Below are 12,333 nucleotides of genomic sequence, written 5' to 3'. Positions count from 1 at the left end.
TCTTATGAGATGACAGGAAGCTCAGAAGTGACTGACAAGGTCAGTCGTGTGACAATTGAGGCAATCTAGGTAAAGGAAGGGAAAGTATCTTCAAGATGCAGAACAAAATGCAACGTTGTTGAAGGCTGATTCTTCAAGAGTGTTTGCAGCAATCTCATGCAAAGATACAGATAGGAAGCATAAAAATGAGGAACATGAAGTATGTGTCGTTGAATCAGGAATTCTATATGTAATTTAATTTTCCATGGTAGATGGCATTTTTCCCATTTTGTTAAAAAGTAGTTTAAATTCAAGGACTTTGTGCAACTTGATTAAATAATTAAAAGGGGGACGCAGCCAGAAGGGAGGTATAGTCGTTCTCCTGGAACTGTACCTATGAAATATCTGAAATCTGTTCTCTTTATATTAATAAATGTTATTTAAAAAGAGAACTCATTAGTGGAACTGGTGTTTGAAAACCAGCAAGTTTGTTTACAAATCTCATACTCAACCTCTTATGCTAGTCTAACCTGAAATTTCCAAGTTCCTGTTTATGGCTCCTTTTAAGAACCAAAGTATTCTTACCTTTTTCAATCCATCCTCAAAGCTTCTCTGCTCAAGGCAAATGTTCCATTTAAGTTTTTCAAGTTTTTCCTAGCTTATTTTTTGGTACTAGTTATTGCAATCATCCCATCTGTCTACCTTTTGGGTTTTTTTATGTGTTTTCAACTTAATATGTTATTTATAATTTTTGAGATGACATTTTTAATTTACATTAATTTCAGAAGATAAAATGATTTACTAAATAAAGAGATAACCAAATAAAAAAGACTATATTGACATACTAAAAAGATCTGTTGATAAATCCATATGTAAAAATGCATGCATTTAATATATACATCTTTATTTAAAAGTACATATCTTTATTTCTGAGGTTCTTTCAACATAGCAAAAAAATTTAAGATAAAATTTCTGTCTCCTAAAATGCTAAGAATTCCCCAAGAAAAGGAAAAATAGCCAATATTGAATACTGTTGTAGAGAGGCACAAATATCATAATGAGTTTGGATATAAATGTACCTTATGATATCATCACTACAGGTACTAAATACACCCATCACTTCATAAAAAATTCATTTTATTCTTCAGTGTTTCTTAAATAAATCTGTTGTGTCTGTTAGATTTCATTTTAGTCCATTTCTCTGCTATGCCAACTGAGATAACCTGTCTGAAATTTTTATTTATAAACAAAAAAATTGTTTACCTTCTCCAAAATGAGAAATAAATCATATTTTTCCAAAATAACACCAAACATTTTATAGATACTGATAAAAAGTAAATGAACCAAAAAGAAAGCAAAGATCAAGAAAAAATTTTTGTTCTAAACAGAAAAGAAATTTTAAACAGATGGAATCTTTAATGAGTAGGATGATAGAATCTAATCAACTTTTGCTAAACAAGATTGAGTGGCTAAAAAAGCAAAGTTGATTGTGTATTGCCAGACTCCAGGGCTGGCGAATTCTGAAGGAACTGATTTGATTGCATTTATGGAAATATGGATTCCTGAGTTACTGAGGACTGATACAGAGAGTGATCAAATTAGAGTAAAAGGGCATTTTAGATGCCATGGAGAACTTTAATATGCAAGAAAACGAGCATTTGCAACATTTAACATCTCTGATAACAAAAAGAGTACATAAACATTTCCATACAAGGAAGGTAGATAAACCACTTTTTAAAATTATTGTTCATTCTGTCTATCTTATCAGAGCAGGTAAATCAAAGATATATCTTCCACTCACCTGTGCTTTTAAGAAAATAACTATAATACACACAGTCCTTAGGGTAAATCTTTAAACAAGGGGTTGTGTGCTAATTGCCCTTGCACCTTGCCAAGACCTGCAGTGATCATGTAACAGCAATAATAACCTTATAAAACATCACAATAGTCCAGTTGGTCATCTATTTAGAATATAATAGCTATTTCACATGCAATACTCATTAGGTATCAAAACCTTTCTACATATATGAACATTTTACTCCTCACAATGATTTTAAGTGGACATTTTTATTGCATTCATTTTGCAAACAAGAAAGCTGTGTCACAGTGATGTTAACTATCTTGCCCAAAGTTAGACAGTACTAAATGAGCTATGAATATGGAAATTCAACCTAGAGGGTATAACAATGTCTTATGTGTTCTTATGTGTTCAACATAATTTACTGTCTACATTGTGCACAGTACCAGGGGTTCTTGAGCCAAAGCAGTGCACATAATTGTCTGAACTTCCATTACTTGATTAGCTTAACTTTAAGGAAGAACTTGCTCTCCTTTATATATAGTGTTAAAATATCTTCTTCAGTTAAGAGCACCTACTGTTCAAGTTTTTGGAGTCACTATGTTCTCTTTCACATCTTCATTACTGTTTCTGCCAAGTCAAAATCTGAGGTTATTTCTCTTATCCTTTCTTGTCATTCAGAGAAGCAAATATATTTTTCATTCACCAAAAGATTTCTTTCGTCAAATAAACATTGGCAAAACCAATAAAATTTAAAGAGGAATTGCCTCTTAATTGCATAAATTAGTTTGCTCAGCAATTGACACATCAACTCTTTAGAGATACAATTCTAACATTCCTCTCCCCTCCCCAAATCTTTCTATTAGATCACTGCTTCCATTATTCTATTATTCCTACCTACTATTCTGGGTTCAAATTTTTCTCTTTCTGGCAATTTCTATAATTTGGCATCTAGATAGCTCAATATAATCTTCCCAGACTTCATACAATATTTATTTAAATTTATTTAAATATTTATTTAATCTGATTTTTTTTTTTTTTTTTGACAAGCAGAGTGGACAGTGAGAGTGAGAGACAGAGAGAAAGGTCTTCCTTTGCCGTTGGTTCACCCTCCAATGGCCGCCGCGGCTGGCACGCTGCGGCTGGTGCACCGTGCTGATCCAAAGCCAGGAGCCAGGTGCTTCTCCTGGTCTCCCACGGGGTGCAGGGCCCAAGTACTTGGGCCATCCTCCACTGCACTCCCTGGCCACAGCAGAGAGCTGGCCTGGAAGAGGGGCAACCGGGACAGAATCCAGCGCCCTGACTGGGACTAGAACCCCGTCTGCCGGCGCCGCAAGGCAAAGGATTAGCCTAGTGAGCTGCGGCGCCGGCCTTAATCTGATCATTCTAATGTTTCTACTAGTTTCAATAAAATAATCATGTTGTATTGATGTTCTTCACAAAAACTCCTTCCAACCATACAGCCAAGAAGTGTATATTCATTCCAATATAATTACTTTCTTTTTTTTCTTTTTTTTTAACTTTTATTTAATGAATATAAATTTCCAAAGTACAGAATATGGATTACAATGGCTTCCCCCCCCATAACGTCCCTCCCACCCACAACCCTCCCCTTATCCACTCCCTCTCCCCTTCCATTCACATCAAGATTCATTTTCAATTCTCTTTATATACAGAAGATCAGTTTAGCATACATTAAGTAAAGATTTCAACAGTTTGCACCCACACAGAAACATAAAGTGAAAAATACTGTTTGAGTACTAGTTATAGCATTAAATCTCAATGTACAGCACACTAAGGACAAAGATCCTACATGAGGAGTAAGTGCACAGTGACTCCTGTTGTTGACTTAACAAATTGACACTCCTGTTTATGGCATCAGTATAATTACTTTCTTAAAACATATCTGGGTCCACCTGCACCATTTCCCACTTTCCAAGAATAAAAGTGGTTTTATGATGCTGATTGTGATGTTCTGCTAGAGTTCTCAGATTTTCACCATATTGGTTGAAGAATTTTTGAATTTTCTTTATTTATATAAGGTGAATATATTTCATGCATTACATATATACAGATTTAGAAGCATAGTGCTACTTCTCACCCTACCCTTGCTCTCCTTCCCTCCTCCATCCTTTCTTTCTTTTAATTTTTATAATGACATACTTTCAGTTTACTTTATAATCATAAACTTAATACTTCACTAAGATTTCAAAAGACACTGTTCCTCAACAGTAGAGACAAGGGTTGTATTCAATAATCAAATCACAAAATGTCAATTTCACTCAAATACATTACATTTTGAGTACTCTATTAGTTACCACAGACCTGATAAAACATGATATTTGTTCTTTTGGGACTGACTTATTTCATTAAGTATAATGGTTTCCAGTGGCATCCATTTTGTTGTGAAAGACAAGATTTCATTCTTTTTATGAACATTTTAAAATGGTGAAGACTGGTAAGTAGTCTTCTGTTACAGAACAGTATACTGGCACAAAGAAATCAGAGATGTATTTATGGTTGTATTCTCAGTGTTTCGAACAGTTTCTAACATATAATAGATACTTGATAATTTTTTATTAAACAACTAAATCAATGTGCAAACTGAGGACATATTTCAGATGTACTTTACTTAAGTCCCAATGTAAGGGTGGAATTGTCATGTTATACATTTTTATGAAAGCAAACAATGAATTTATTTTTAGAATAGGCTTATTACACAATTATTACAGAGTTTATGATTTACTAAAATCTCTATGATTTGACTAGGCTGATTTGTTTCATTATGAATTACTTTTTAATTGTACCCTCACCTGCCTTATACTAGGGCAATTTTGTTTCTTAAATCACACTGTACTTTTCACCATTTTCTTGATACCATTTCATCTTTTATGTGACTGCATCTTATTTTTTTATTTTTAAAATCTTTCTCAATCACAACACTGTAGTACATCACATTAGGGGTTCTTAGCTTTGTGTCATCCACTGTTGATGCAAATAACTTTTGGGCATATGGCACAGAGAATTCCTGCTTAATGTGTCTGCAGTCCACATCTTATGCTTAAACATTTCTATCTAGTATTTCCTAGCACATCTGCTATGTCTGTTGTTTTCCCAGAAGTTATTCCTCTGCCTTTGATAAACTGCAATCTATGTCTTTATATAATTCTTGAATAAAACAGGACATTTCTATACAATTACATAAGACATTCATTCTCATCATTGATCCAGACACTTATTGATTTAGTAAATATTGAATGAATGCTTTTTGTGTGCCAGGCATTTTTATGGAGTGGATATTATGACATTAAATACAAGTACTCACATTTATGAGGGAAACAAATAAATTCATAATATAGTGAAGAATACTGGTCAGTGCTATGTATAAAAATAAGCTTTGGCAATATGAATTAGCATAAATTAGTTTTAAGTAAAAAGTTAGGAAGACTTTCATAAGTAAGTATTTGAACAGACCTTAACTGAAAGAAGTCATGAAAATATTTGGATGAAGAGGGATAACTAGGTTATGTTTTGGCCTATTGAAAGAAGAGGAAAAAAAAAATTAAAAAGCAGTGTGGCTAACATCAGAGTCGTACCCGGGATGATCAACTGATTATTGAACACTTCAATAATATATCAGTCAAGCAGTGATATCATCTCACTATCATATAACTCCTATTTCTTTGTTGAACAAAGAGAAATAAAGTAAAATCCGCTATATGTCATATTTGTAATGTTTCCCGGTATGATAACTCAAAAACCTCTCTTCACTTGTCTCCCAGATCAACCTGAATGTGGGGTTTATGCATTCAATTATGATTTATGCTATTCCACAATCCTTTACTACATTGTTCTGCTAAAATGTATACCATATAATCTTCTCTTAGTCCTCGATGTTATTTGAATATTTCTAAATGATTCCCTATGCTGCTGTCAAAGGCAGCAATTCTGAAATCTCTACTACTTAAGCTTTCACAATATCCCAGTTGAAGTCCCCCAAGGATATCATTTTCTTAACATGACCTTTCTTATCAATAAGCTTTTTAAAATGCTCATTATCACAGCCCTTACACACTCACTGATAAATTTAATTTTCCATAACTGAGTATAATTTCAGAAAATTAGAAAACTAGCAGATTTAGTTTTTCATTGTTGACTCTCATTAGCTACAAGAAATTTAATTGTAACATCTCTATATTACAAGTTCTTCATCTGTAAGTTGAAGTAAATAACAATTCCTTGCTTGAGCAGTTATGTTGACATTAGATTACCTCTGTCTTACTCAATATTGTTCTTTCTTTAATCTGAGTGATTCATACATTCCAATAAGAATTCTGTCCTATGACACTACAAATTCAATAGTTGCGCTTTCACACATCACCATGTGCCTAGAATATTTTAATCTTATTTGTTTTCCATTATTACTAATTTTTTGTGTTTTTCCACACTAGTTTAAGTATTCCTCCTTCTGTCATACAAAAGTATGTGATATAGACTATGCATATGCAGTTCACACATACAAATATATGTGTGTGTGTATATAAATATTCTATCAAAAACGAGACAATATATCCATGATTCTAAACTCTATGGGAAGATTTCATGGGATAATATTCTATGTCTATCACTTCAGACTTTTATTTACTTAAACAATTACATAATAGTCTGAGTCCCAGTTTTCTAATCTTTTTTAGGTGTATTTATTTTTTATTTTAAAGGCCACATTACAGAGAGACAAGGGAGAGAGAGAAATAAACCTTACATCTGCTGATTTGCTCCCTAAATGGCCACAAGGGCTAGAGCTAGGGCAGCCCAAAGTCAGGAGCCAGGAGCTCTGGGCCTCCCACGTGGGTACAGGGGCCCAAGCACTTGGGCCATTCTCTGCTGCTTTCCCAGGTGCATTAGCAGGGAGCTGGATCAGAACTGGAGCTGCCTGGACTGGAACTGGAGCCCATATGACTTGCTGGCAGTGCAGGTAGGAACTTAACCCATTATGCCACAGAGCTAGCCCTCAGTTTTCCAATATTTTAATATTGGTTTATAATTACTCTTATATCACAACATTGAGTTCAGAATAAAATGGATGTCTATGGAGAACTTGATTATTAAAACCTCAGATATAATTCTCCCTTCCTCTTCACATATATTTCCCATTTATGTCTAGCAATACATCCTGCATATTTCAGAGATCATAGATATCCACTAGTGCACAGAGCACTCAGGGTCTGAAGCATTGTAGATAATCATTGGACAGATGAAACACTGTCCTCTATGAGTAAATTTAACAGAAATTTTACTAAAGTGACAACTAAATTCTCCATTATGTATAGTAACTTGTATGAGAATACAAAGCCAGAAGTTGAGGGGCCCAAACTATGGCATAGTGGGTTATATCACTGCCTAGGCCAACACAATCCCATATCAGAGTGCCAGTTTGAGTCCCTGCTAGTTTGCTTCTGTTCCAGCTTCTTGATAATGTACCTGGGAAGGTACTGGATGATAGCCCAAGTAATTGGGTCTCTGCCATCCATGTGAGAGCCAGATGAAGTTCCTGACTCCTGGCTTCAGCCTAGCCCAGCCTTGCCTGTTACACCCATTTAGAGAGTGAACCAGTAGATGAAAATCTTTCTCTGGCTCCCTCTGTCTGTCACACTGCCTTTCAAATAAGTAAGTAAATACATTTTTAAAAAATCTAGCAAGTGAACTCAGCTTGTTTATAATTCTAATTTCACAAATTACTTGACACTATATTGCACATTCATAACATAATAACATAAAAGATCATGACAGAAATGAAGAAGAGAAGGAAGGGAGGGAGGAAAAGAAGGAGAGAAAGAGGGAGCAAAATATATTCAGTTTATTTATTGAATACCATACCCTGAGAGCAATTGAAGTAACCCTGTAAATTTTACTCACTCCAAGCCAAATTTTATTTGAGATTTGGACATTTATGATGCTCCCCTTGACTATTCATGTCTATATTGCATTATTTTTTGTTCCATTCTGAGTTAATATTCGATATATTCTTTGAAAAGAGCACTTCCATTATTTCTAACCCTTTGCTCTTTCTTTTTTTTTTTTTTTTTAGATTTTATTTAATTATTTGAGAGGTAGAGTCACAGACAGAGAGAAAAGGCTTCCTTCCACTGGTTCACTCCCCAAATGGCCACAACAGCTGCAGCTGCGCTGATCCAAAGCCAGGAGCCAGGAGCTTCCTCCCAGTCTCCCATGCGGGTGCAGGGGCCCAAGCACTTGCTTCCACTGCTTTCCCAAGCCATAGCAGAGAGCTGGACTGGAAGAGGAGCAGCCAGGACCTGAACCGGCACCCATATGGGATGCCGGCACCACAGGCGGAGGATTAACCCACTATGCCATGGCACTGGCCTACCATTTGCTCTTTCTAAAGATTGTGTAATTCAAAGGGAATTATAACTGCATGGAATATAATTTAATATTTATTGAGGATCTCTAAGGCACATTCATTTACTAAATGAAGAATGACTTGTTTTCCATTTAATATATCAACATGAGATAATTTAATCTGGAAGTGTAGTTGGAAGTTCCTAGAATTACTAATTAAATACGAATGAATATATATTAATAATCATGAGGGTCTTTGCTGTTGGGAAGGAGAAATCTGGATGACACACATAATCAAAAATGAAATAAGTATTGGTTCATTTTCCTTTTATAGTCTAAATTCAAACTTAATGGCTTGGACACTAATATAAGTTAATGAGAATTTCACAAGAGAAATTCTATATGTTCATACTGACAAAGCAAGCACCATGAACTAACTAAATGTAGGAATATAATGAAGATTTTTAATAAATGGAATGAAGAATTACTTTACATAGTCACAAGATTTTTACTGTAGATAATGAAACAAAACTATTTTGGCTGTTATTTATTAACATATAACTGGGTGATACACATATACACAAACATATATGAAAACCACAATGTATTTCAGGAGAGCTACAAATAATAATTCTATCAAAAATTTAAATTTTCTCTGACAATCATGTGTCCCATTTTGTATTTGCGGTATATGAATTATCACAGATGACACATTCATTGAGACAAGTTACCAACAAAACATTTCAGGAACAAAGAAAAAAATAAAAGGCTTTTCAAGGATGAAGATATGACACCAACTATCTTTAGAAGCTTCATTAAACCAAGACACCCCATGGCCATTGCAGTATTTTGCAGAAACAGAGTAAGAAATCAATTCCTAGTGTGTTCATGACTGAGCCAGCCCTCTCTGAAACTAACGCTGTTAGTTTTCAGTTGTTTTTCAATTCATTATTTTCATTTTTCATATATCTGGAAGCTCTCTGTTAAGGTGATAAAATCTTGGCTTTTCATGTCTCTTGCGAAGCCTGCTATTTTCATGGTAGAAATTTGTATCAATTTCTTATTTCCTCCTCAAAAACTCACCTCTACTGTCTCTCTCCTTATGTTTTTTTGTTTGTTTGTTTGTTTGTTTTTTACAGGCAGAGTGGACAGTGAGAGAGAGAGACAGAGAGAAAGGTCTTCCTTTGCCATTGGTTCACCCTCCAATGGCCGCCACGGCCGGCGCGCTGAGGCAGGCGCACCGCGCTGATCAGATGGCAGGAGCCAGGTGCTTCTCCTGGTCTCCCATGGGGTGCAGGGCCCAAGGACTTGGGCCATCCTCCACTACACTCCCTGGCCACAGCAGAGAGCTGGCCTGGAACAGGGGCAACTGGGACAGAATCCGGCGCCCCAACAGGGACTAGAATCCGGGGTGCCGGCGCCGCTAGACGGAGGATTAGCCTAGTGAGCCATGGTGCCGGCCTTTTCCTTATGTTTTAACACCTCAACTTTTTCCTGTATTATAGCATGCTATAAATTGCAAACTTTAACATCATCAGAGTAACCTGCAGGGCCTGATACAACAGACATTACTGGCAGCCATCCCCAGAATTTCAGATTCAGCAGAGCATTTCCAACAAGCTACCAGGTGATGTTGATGCTGGTAGTCTGGAACCATTTTTAAGAACCATAGCTATGAAGCACCTACACACCCATTCACATTTATTCATTAAAGTGTAATGGCTAGGCCCCAATGGTCAATTCATGTGTATTTATTTTATTATGAAAGCTGATACACTTAATATTATTGATTGTATCTTTTAGCACCTGAGACAGTGTCCAGCACACACAATATTTTGTTGAATTAATGTGCATGTGAGTTAACAAATATATAGTAATTTTATTCTTGCCAAATGATATATTTCTCTCAAATTGAGGGAGAAGCAATAGTTTACAATGACAATGGTAGCAACAATACATCATATTTCTATATATAGAATTTTGAGGATTTTTTGAAGTGCTTTCACAGTTTGCACACACTGGCATCAAAATAGTTAAACAACACATCCCATTCTGCAGCCTACTAGAGAAATGGCCCAGACTTTGTGCAGCACAGTATGTGTCCCAAATTCATTGACCTCTACACAGCAGGGAAGGCTTTCTCTGGGATGACCAACCTGAATGCTATTCACGTACAGCCAGGAGCCAGAACAACTGTGATGACCCTTACCTTCCTGGATTACAGGTAGCACTTTGCAGAGTACTTATTAAGAGTATAAACATTTTAAGGGTACAATCAACCAAAACTTCTATTTAGCACCAAATTAAAAACAGTGATAGAACTATAGAAATCCATTAACATGAAAGGCATAGGCTAAGAAAACACAGAGCAAAAAAAGCCAAGCTCCTTAAAAGTAGTTTAAGGTCCAAAATAAGGATGAGTCCATTACCATTCAACAGACATGAGACAGGAACAACAAAGGGCATAGAGGATCAACAGGAAAACAAAAGGACACAGGTTCCCAAAAAAGTTTAGGACAAAGACAATTCCATTAGCCATATATGGCCGGTGAGTTGAAAACTTTTAACCAAAATATTGTTCATAAACTGATGCATCAAAAATGTCAACTTTTAAAACTAGATTCAAATAGCAAGTACTAAAAATATTTCAAGTCAAAGTTATTAAGTTTGAAATTTGTACATAATGCATAGGAGTAACTGAAAAACCATAAAGTGATAGAGCTCAACTAGTATGCAGAACCTAATTCTGATAGTTAAAGTCGTGAGGGGCAGTGTTCTGGCAGGGCAAGTTAAGCTGTAGTCTAGAACAGCAGTATCCCATAAGGGAGCCAGTTTGAGTACCCACTGTTTCACTCCTGATCCAACTCCCTGCTAAAGGCTTGGGAAAAGCCCCCAGAAGATAGCCCAAGTCCTTGGGCCCCTGGAACCCACTTAGGAGACCCATATGAAGCTTGTGGCTCCTGTCTTAGGCCTGGCCCAGCACTGGTGGCCATTGTGGACATCTAGAGAGTGAAGATTCTCTCCTCTCCCTCTCCCTCTCCCTCTCCCTCTCCCTCTCCCTCTCCCTCTCCCTCTCCCTCTCCCTCGCCCCTCCTACATCATTCTGCAACTCTGACTTTAAAATATGTAAATATCCTTTTTTTTTTTTACAAAAAAAAAGATCATATAAACTGGGAAAGTTGGAGGTGGTGGGAATTTGGAGAGATTGGATTATGGATACCACACTACAGTTAGATGGAAGCAATAAGGTTTTTTTTTTTTTTTTTTTTTTTTTTTTTTTTTTTTTTTTTTTTTCATTCCACAGTACAATAGTGGCTGCAAGGGAAGAGCTCAAAGACTGAGCTAGAGGTGGTCATGGGTATATGGAGATAGTGATTGCTCTGATTTAATCAGTATACATTGTATACTCTCATATCTATATTGGGATGTTACACTGTAGTTCAGAGAAACATCATATTATTATGAGATGTTTAACTTGTTGAAACATTTAAATAAATGGAATTAACACATTATATAAATGGAATAAAACACACATTGTACGCCACAAAAATGTTTAATAAAAAAGTCATGGTCTGCTTTGGAATGAAATTATATTAAAAAACCTACAACTGTTATAGCATGTAAATGTATAGAATCATAAAGAGTTAGCCAAAGATAGTTGTCATAGAATGGTATTCTTGATGTAGTAAAAAAGACAATAAATACTTTGTAAAAATGGTTATGTTTAGTTTTCAATGTATGAATTATGAATATAATTTATTTATAAAGAGCATCATCTTTTTCCAAAATGTAAACTGCAGTGAGAAAACATAAAACAATGGTTGTCAGGAGAGAGGGGTCAGCTGAAAGCATGACCACAAAGGAAAGCATAGACAGCTTTATTTTAAACTTTTAGTACAGTTTATGCATTACAATGGCTTACCCCCCCATAACTTCCCTCCCACCCACACCCCTCTCATCTCCCGCTCCCTCTCCCCTTCCATTCACATCAAGATTCATTTTCATTTCTCTTTATATACAGAAGATCCATTTAGTATATATTAAGTAAAGATTTCATCAGTTTGCACCCACACAGAACATAAAGTGTAAAGTACTGTTTGAGTACCAGTTATAGCATTAAATCACAATGTACAGCACATTAAGGACAGAGATCCTACATGAGGAGTAAGTACACAGCGACTCGTATTGTTGACTTA

At 35.7% G+C, this 12,333-nt stretch overlaps 1 pseudogene; it reads right to left on the bottom strand.

Moving 5' to 3' along the window:
* LOC138850097 (protein max pseudogene) overlaps positions 1-12,333 on the bottom strand; it is a 94,880-nt pseudogene that overhangs the window by 57,860 nt on the left and 24,687 nt on the right.

The sequence above is a fragment of the Oryctolagus cuniculus genome, chromosome 6, assembly GCF_964237555.1.
Source record: "Oryctolagus cuniculus chromosome 6, mOryCun1.1, whole genome shotgun sequence".
NCBI lineage: Eukaryota > Metazoa > Chordata > Mammalia > Lagomorpha > Leporidae > Oryctolagus > Oryctolagus cuniculus.
The sequence above is the reverse complement of the archived record's forward strand: the minus strand, read 5'-3'. Positions and strand labels throughout refer to the sequence as shown.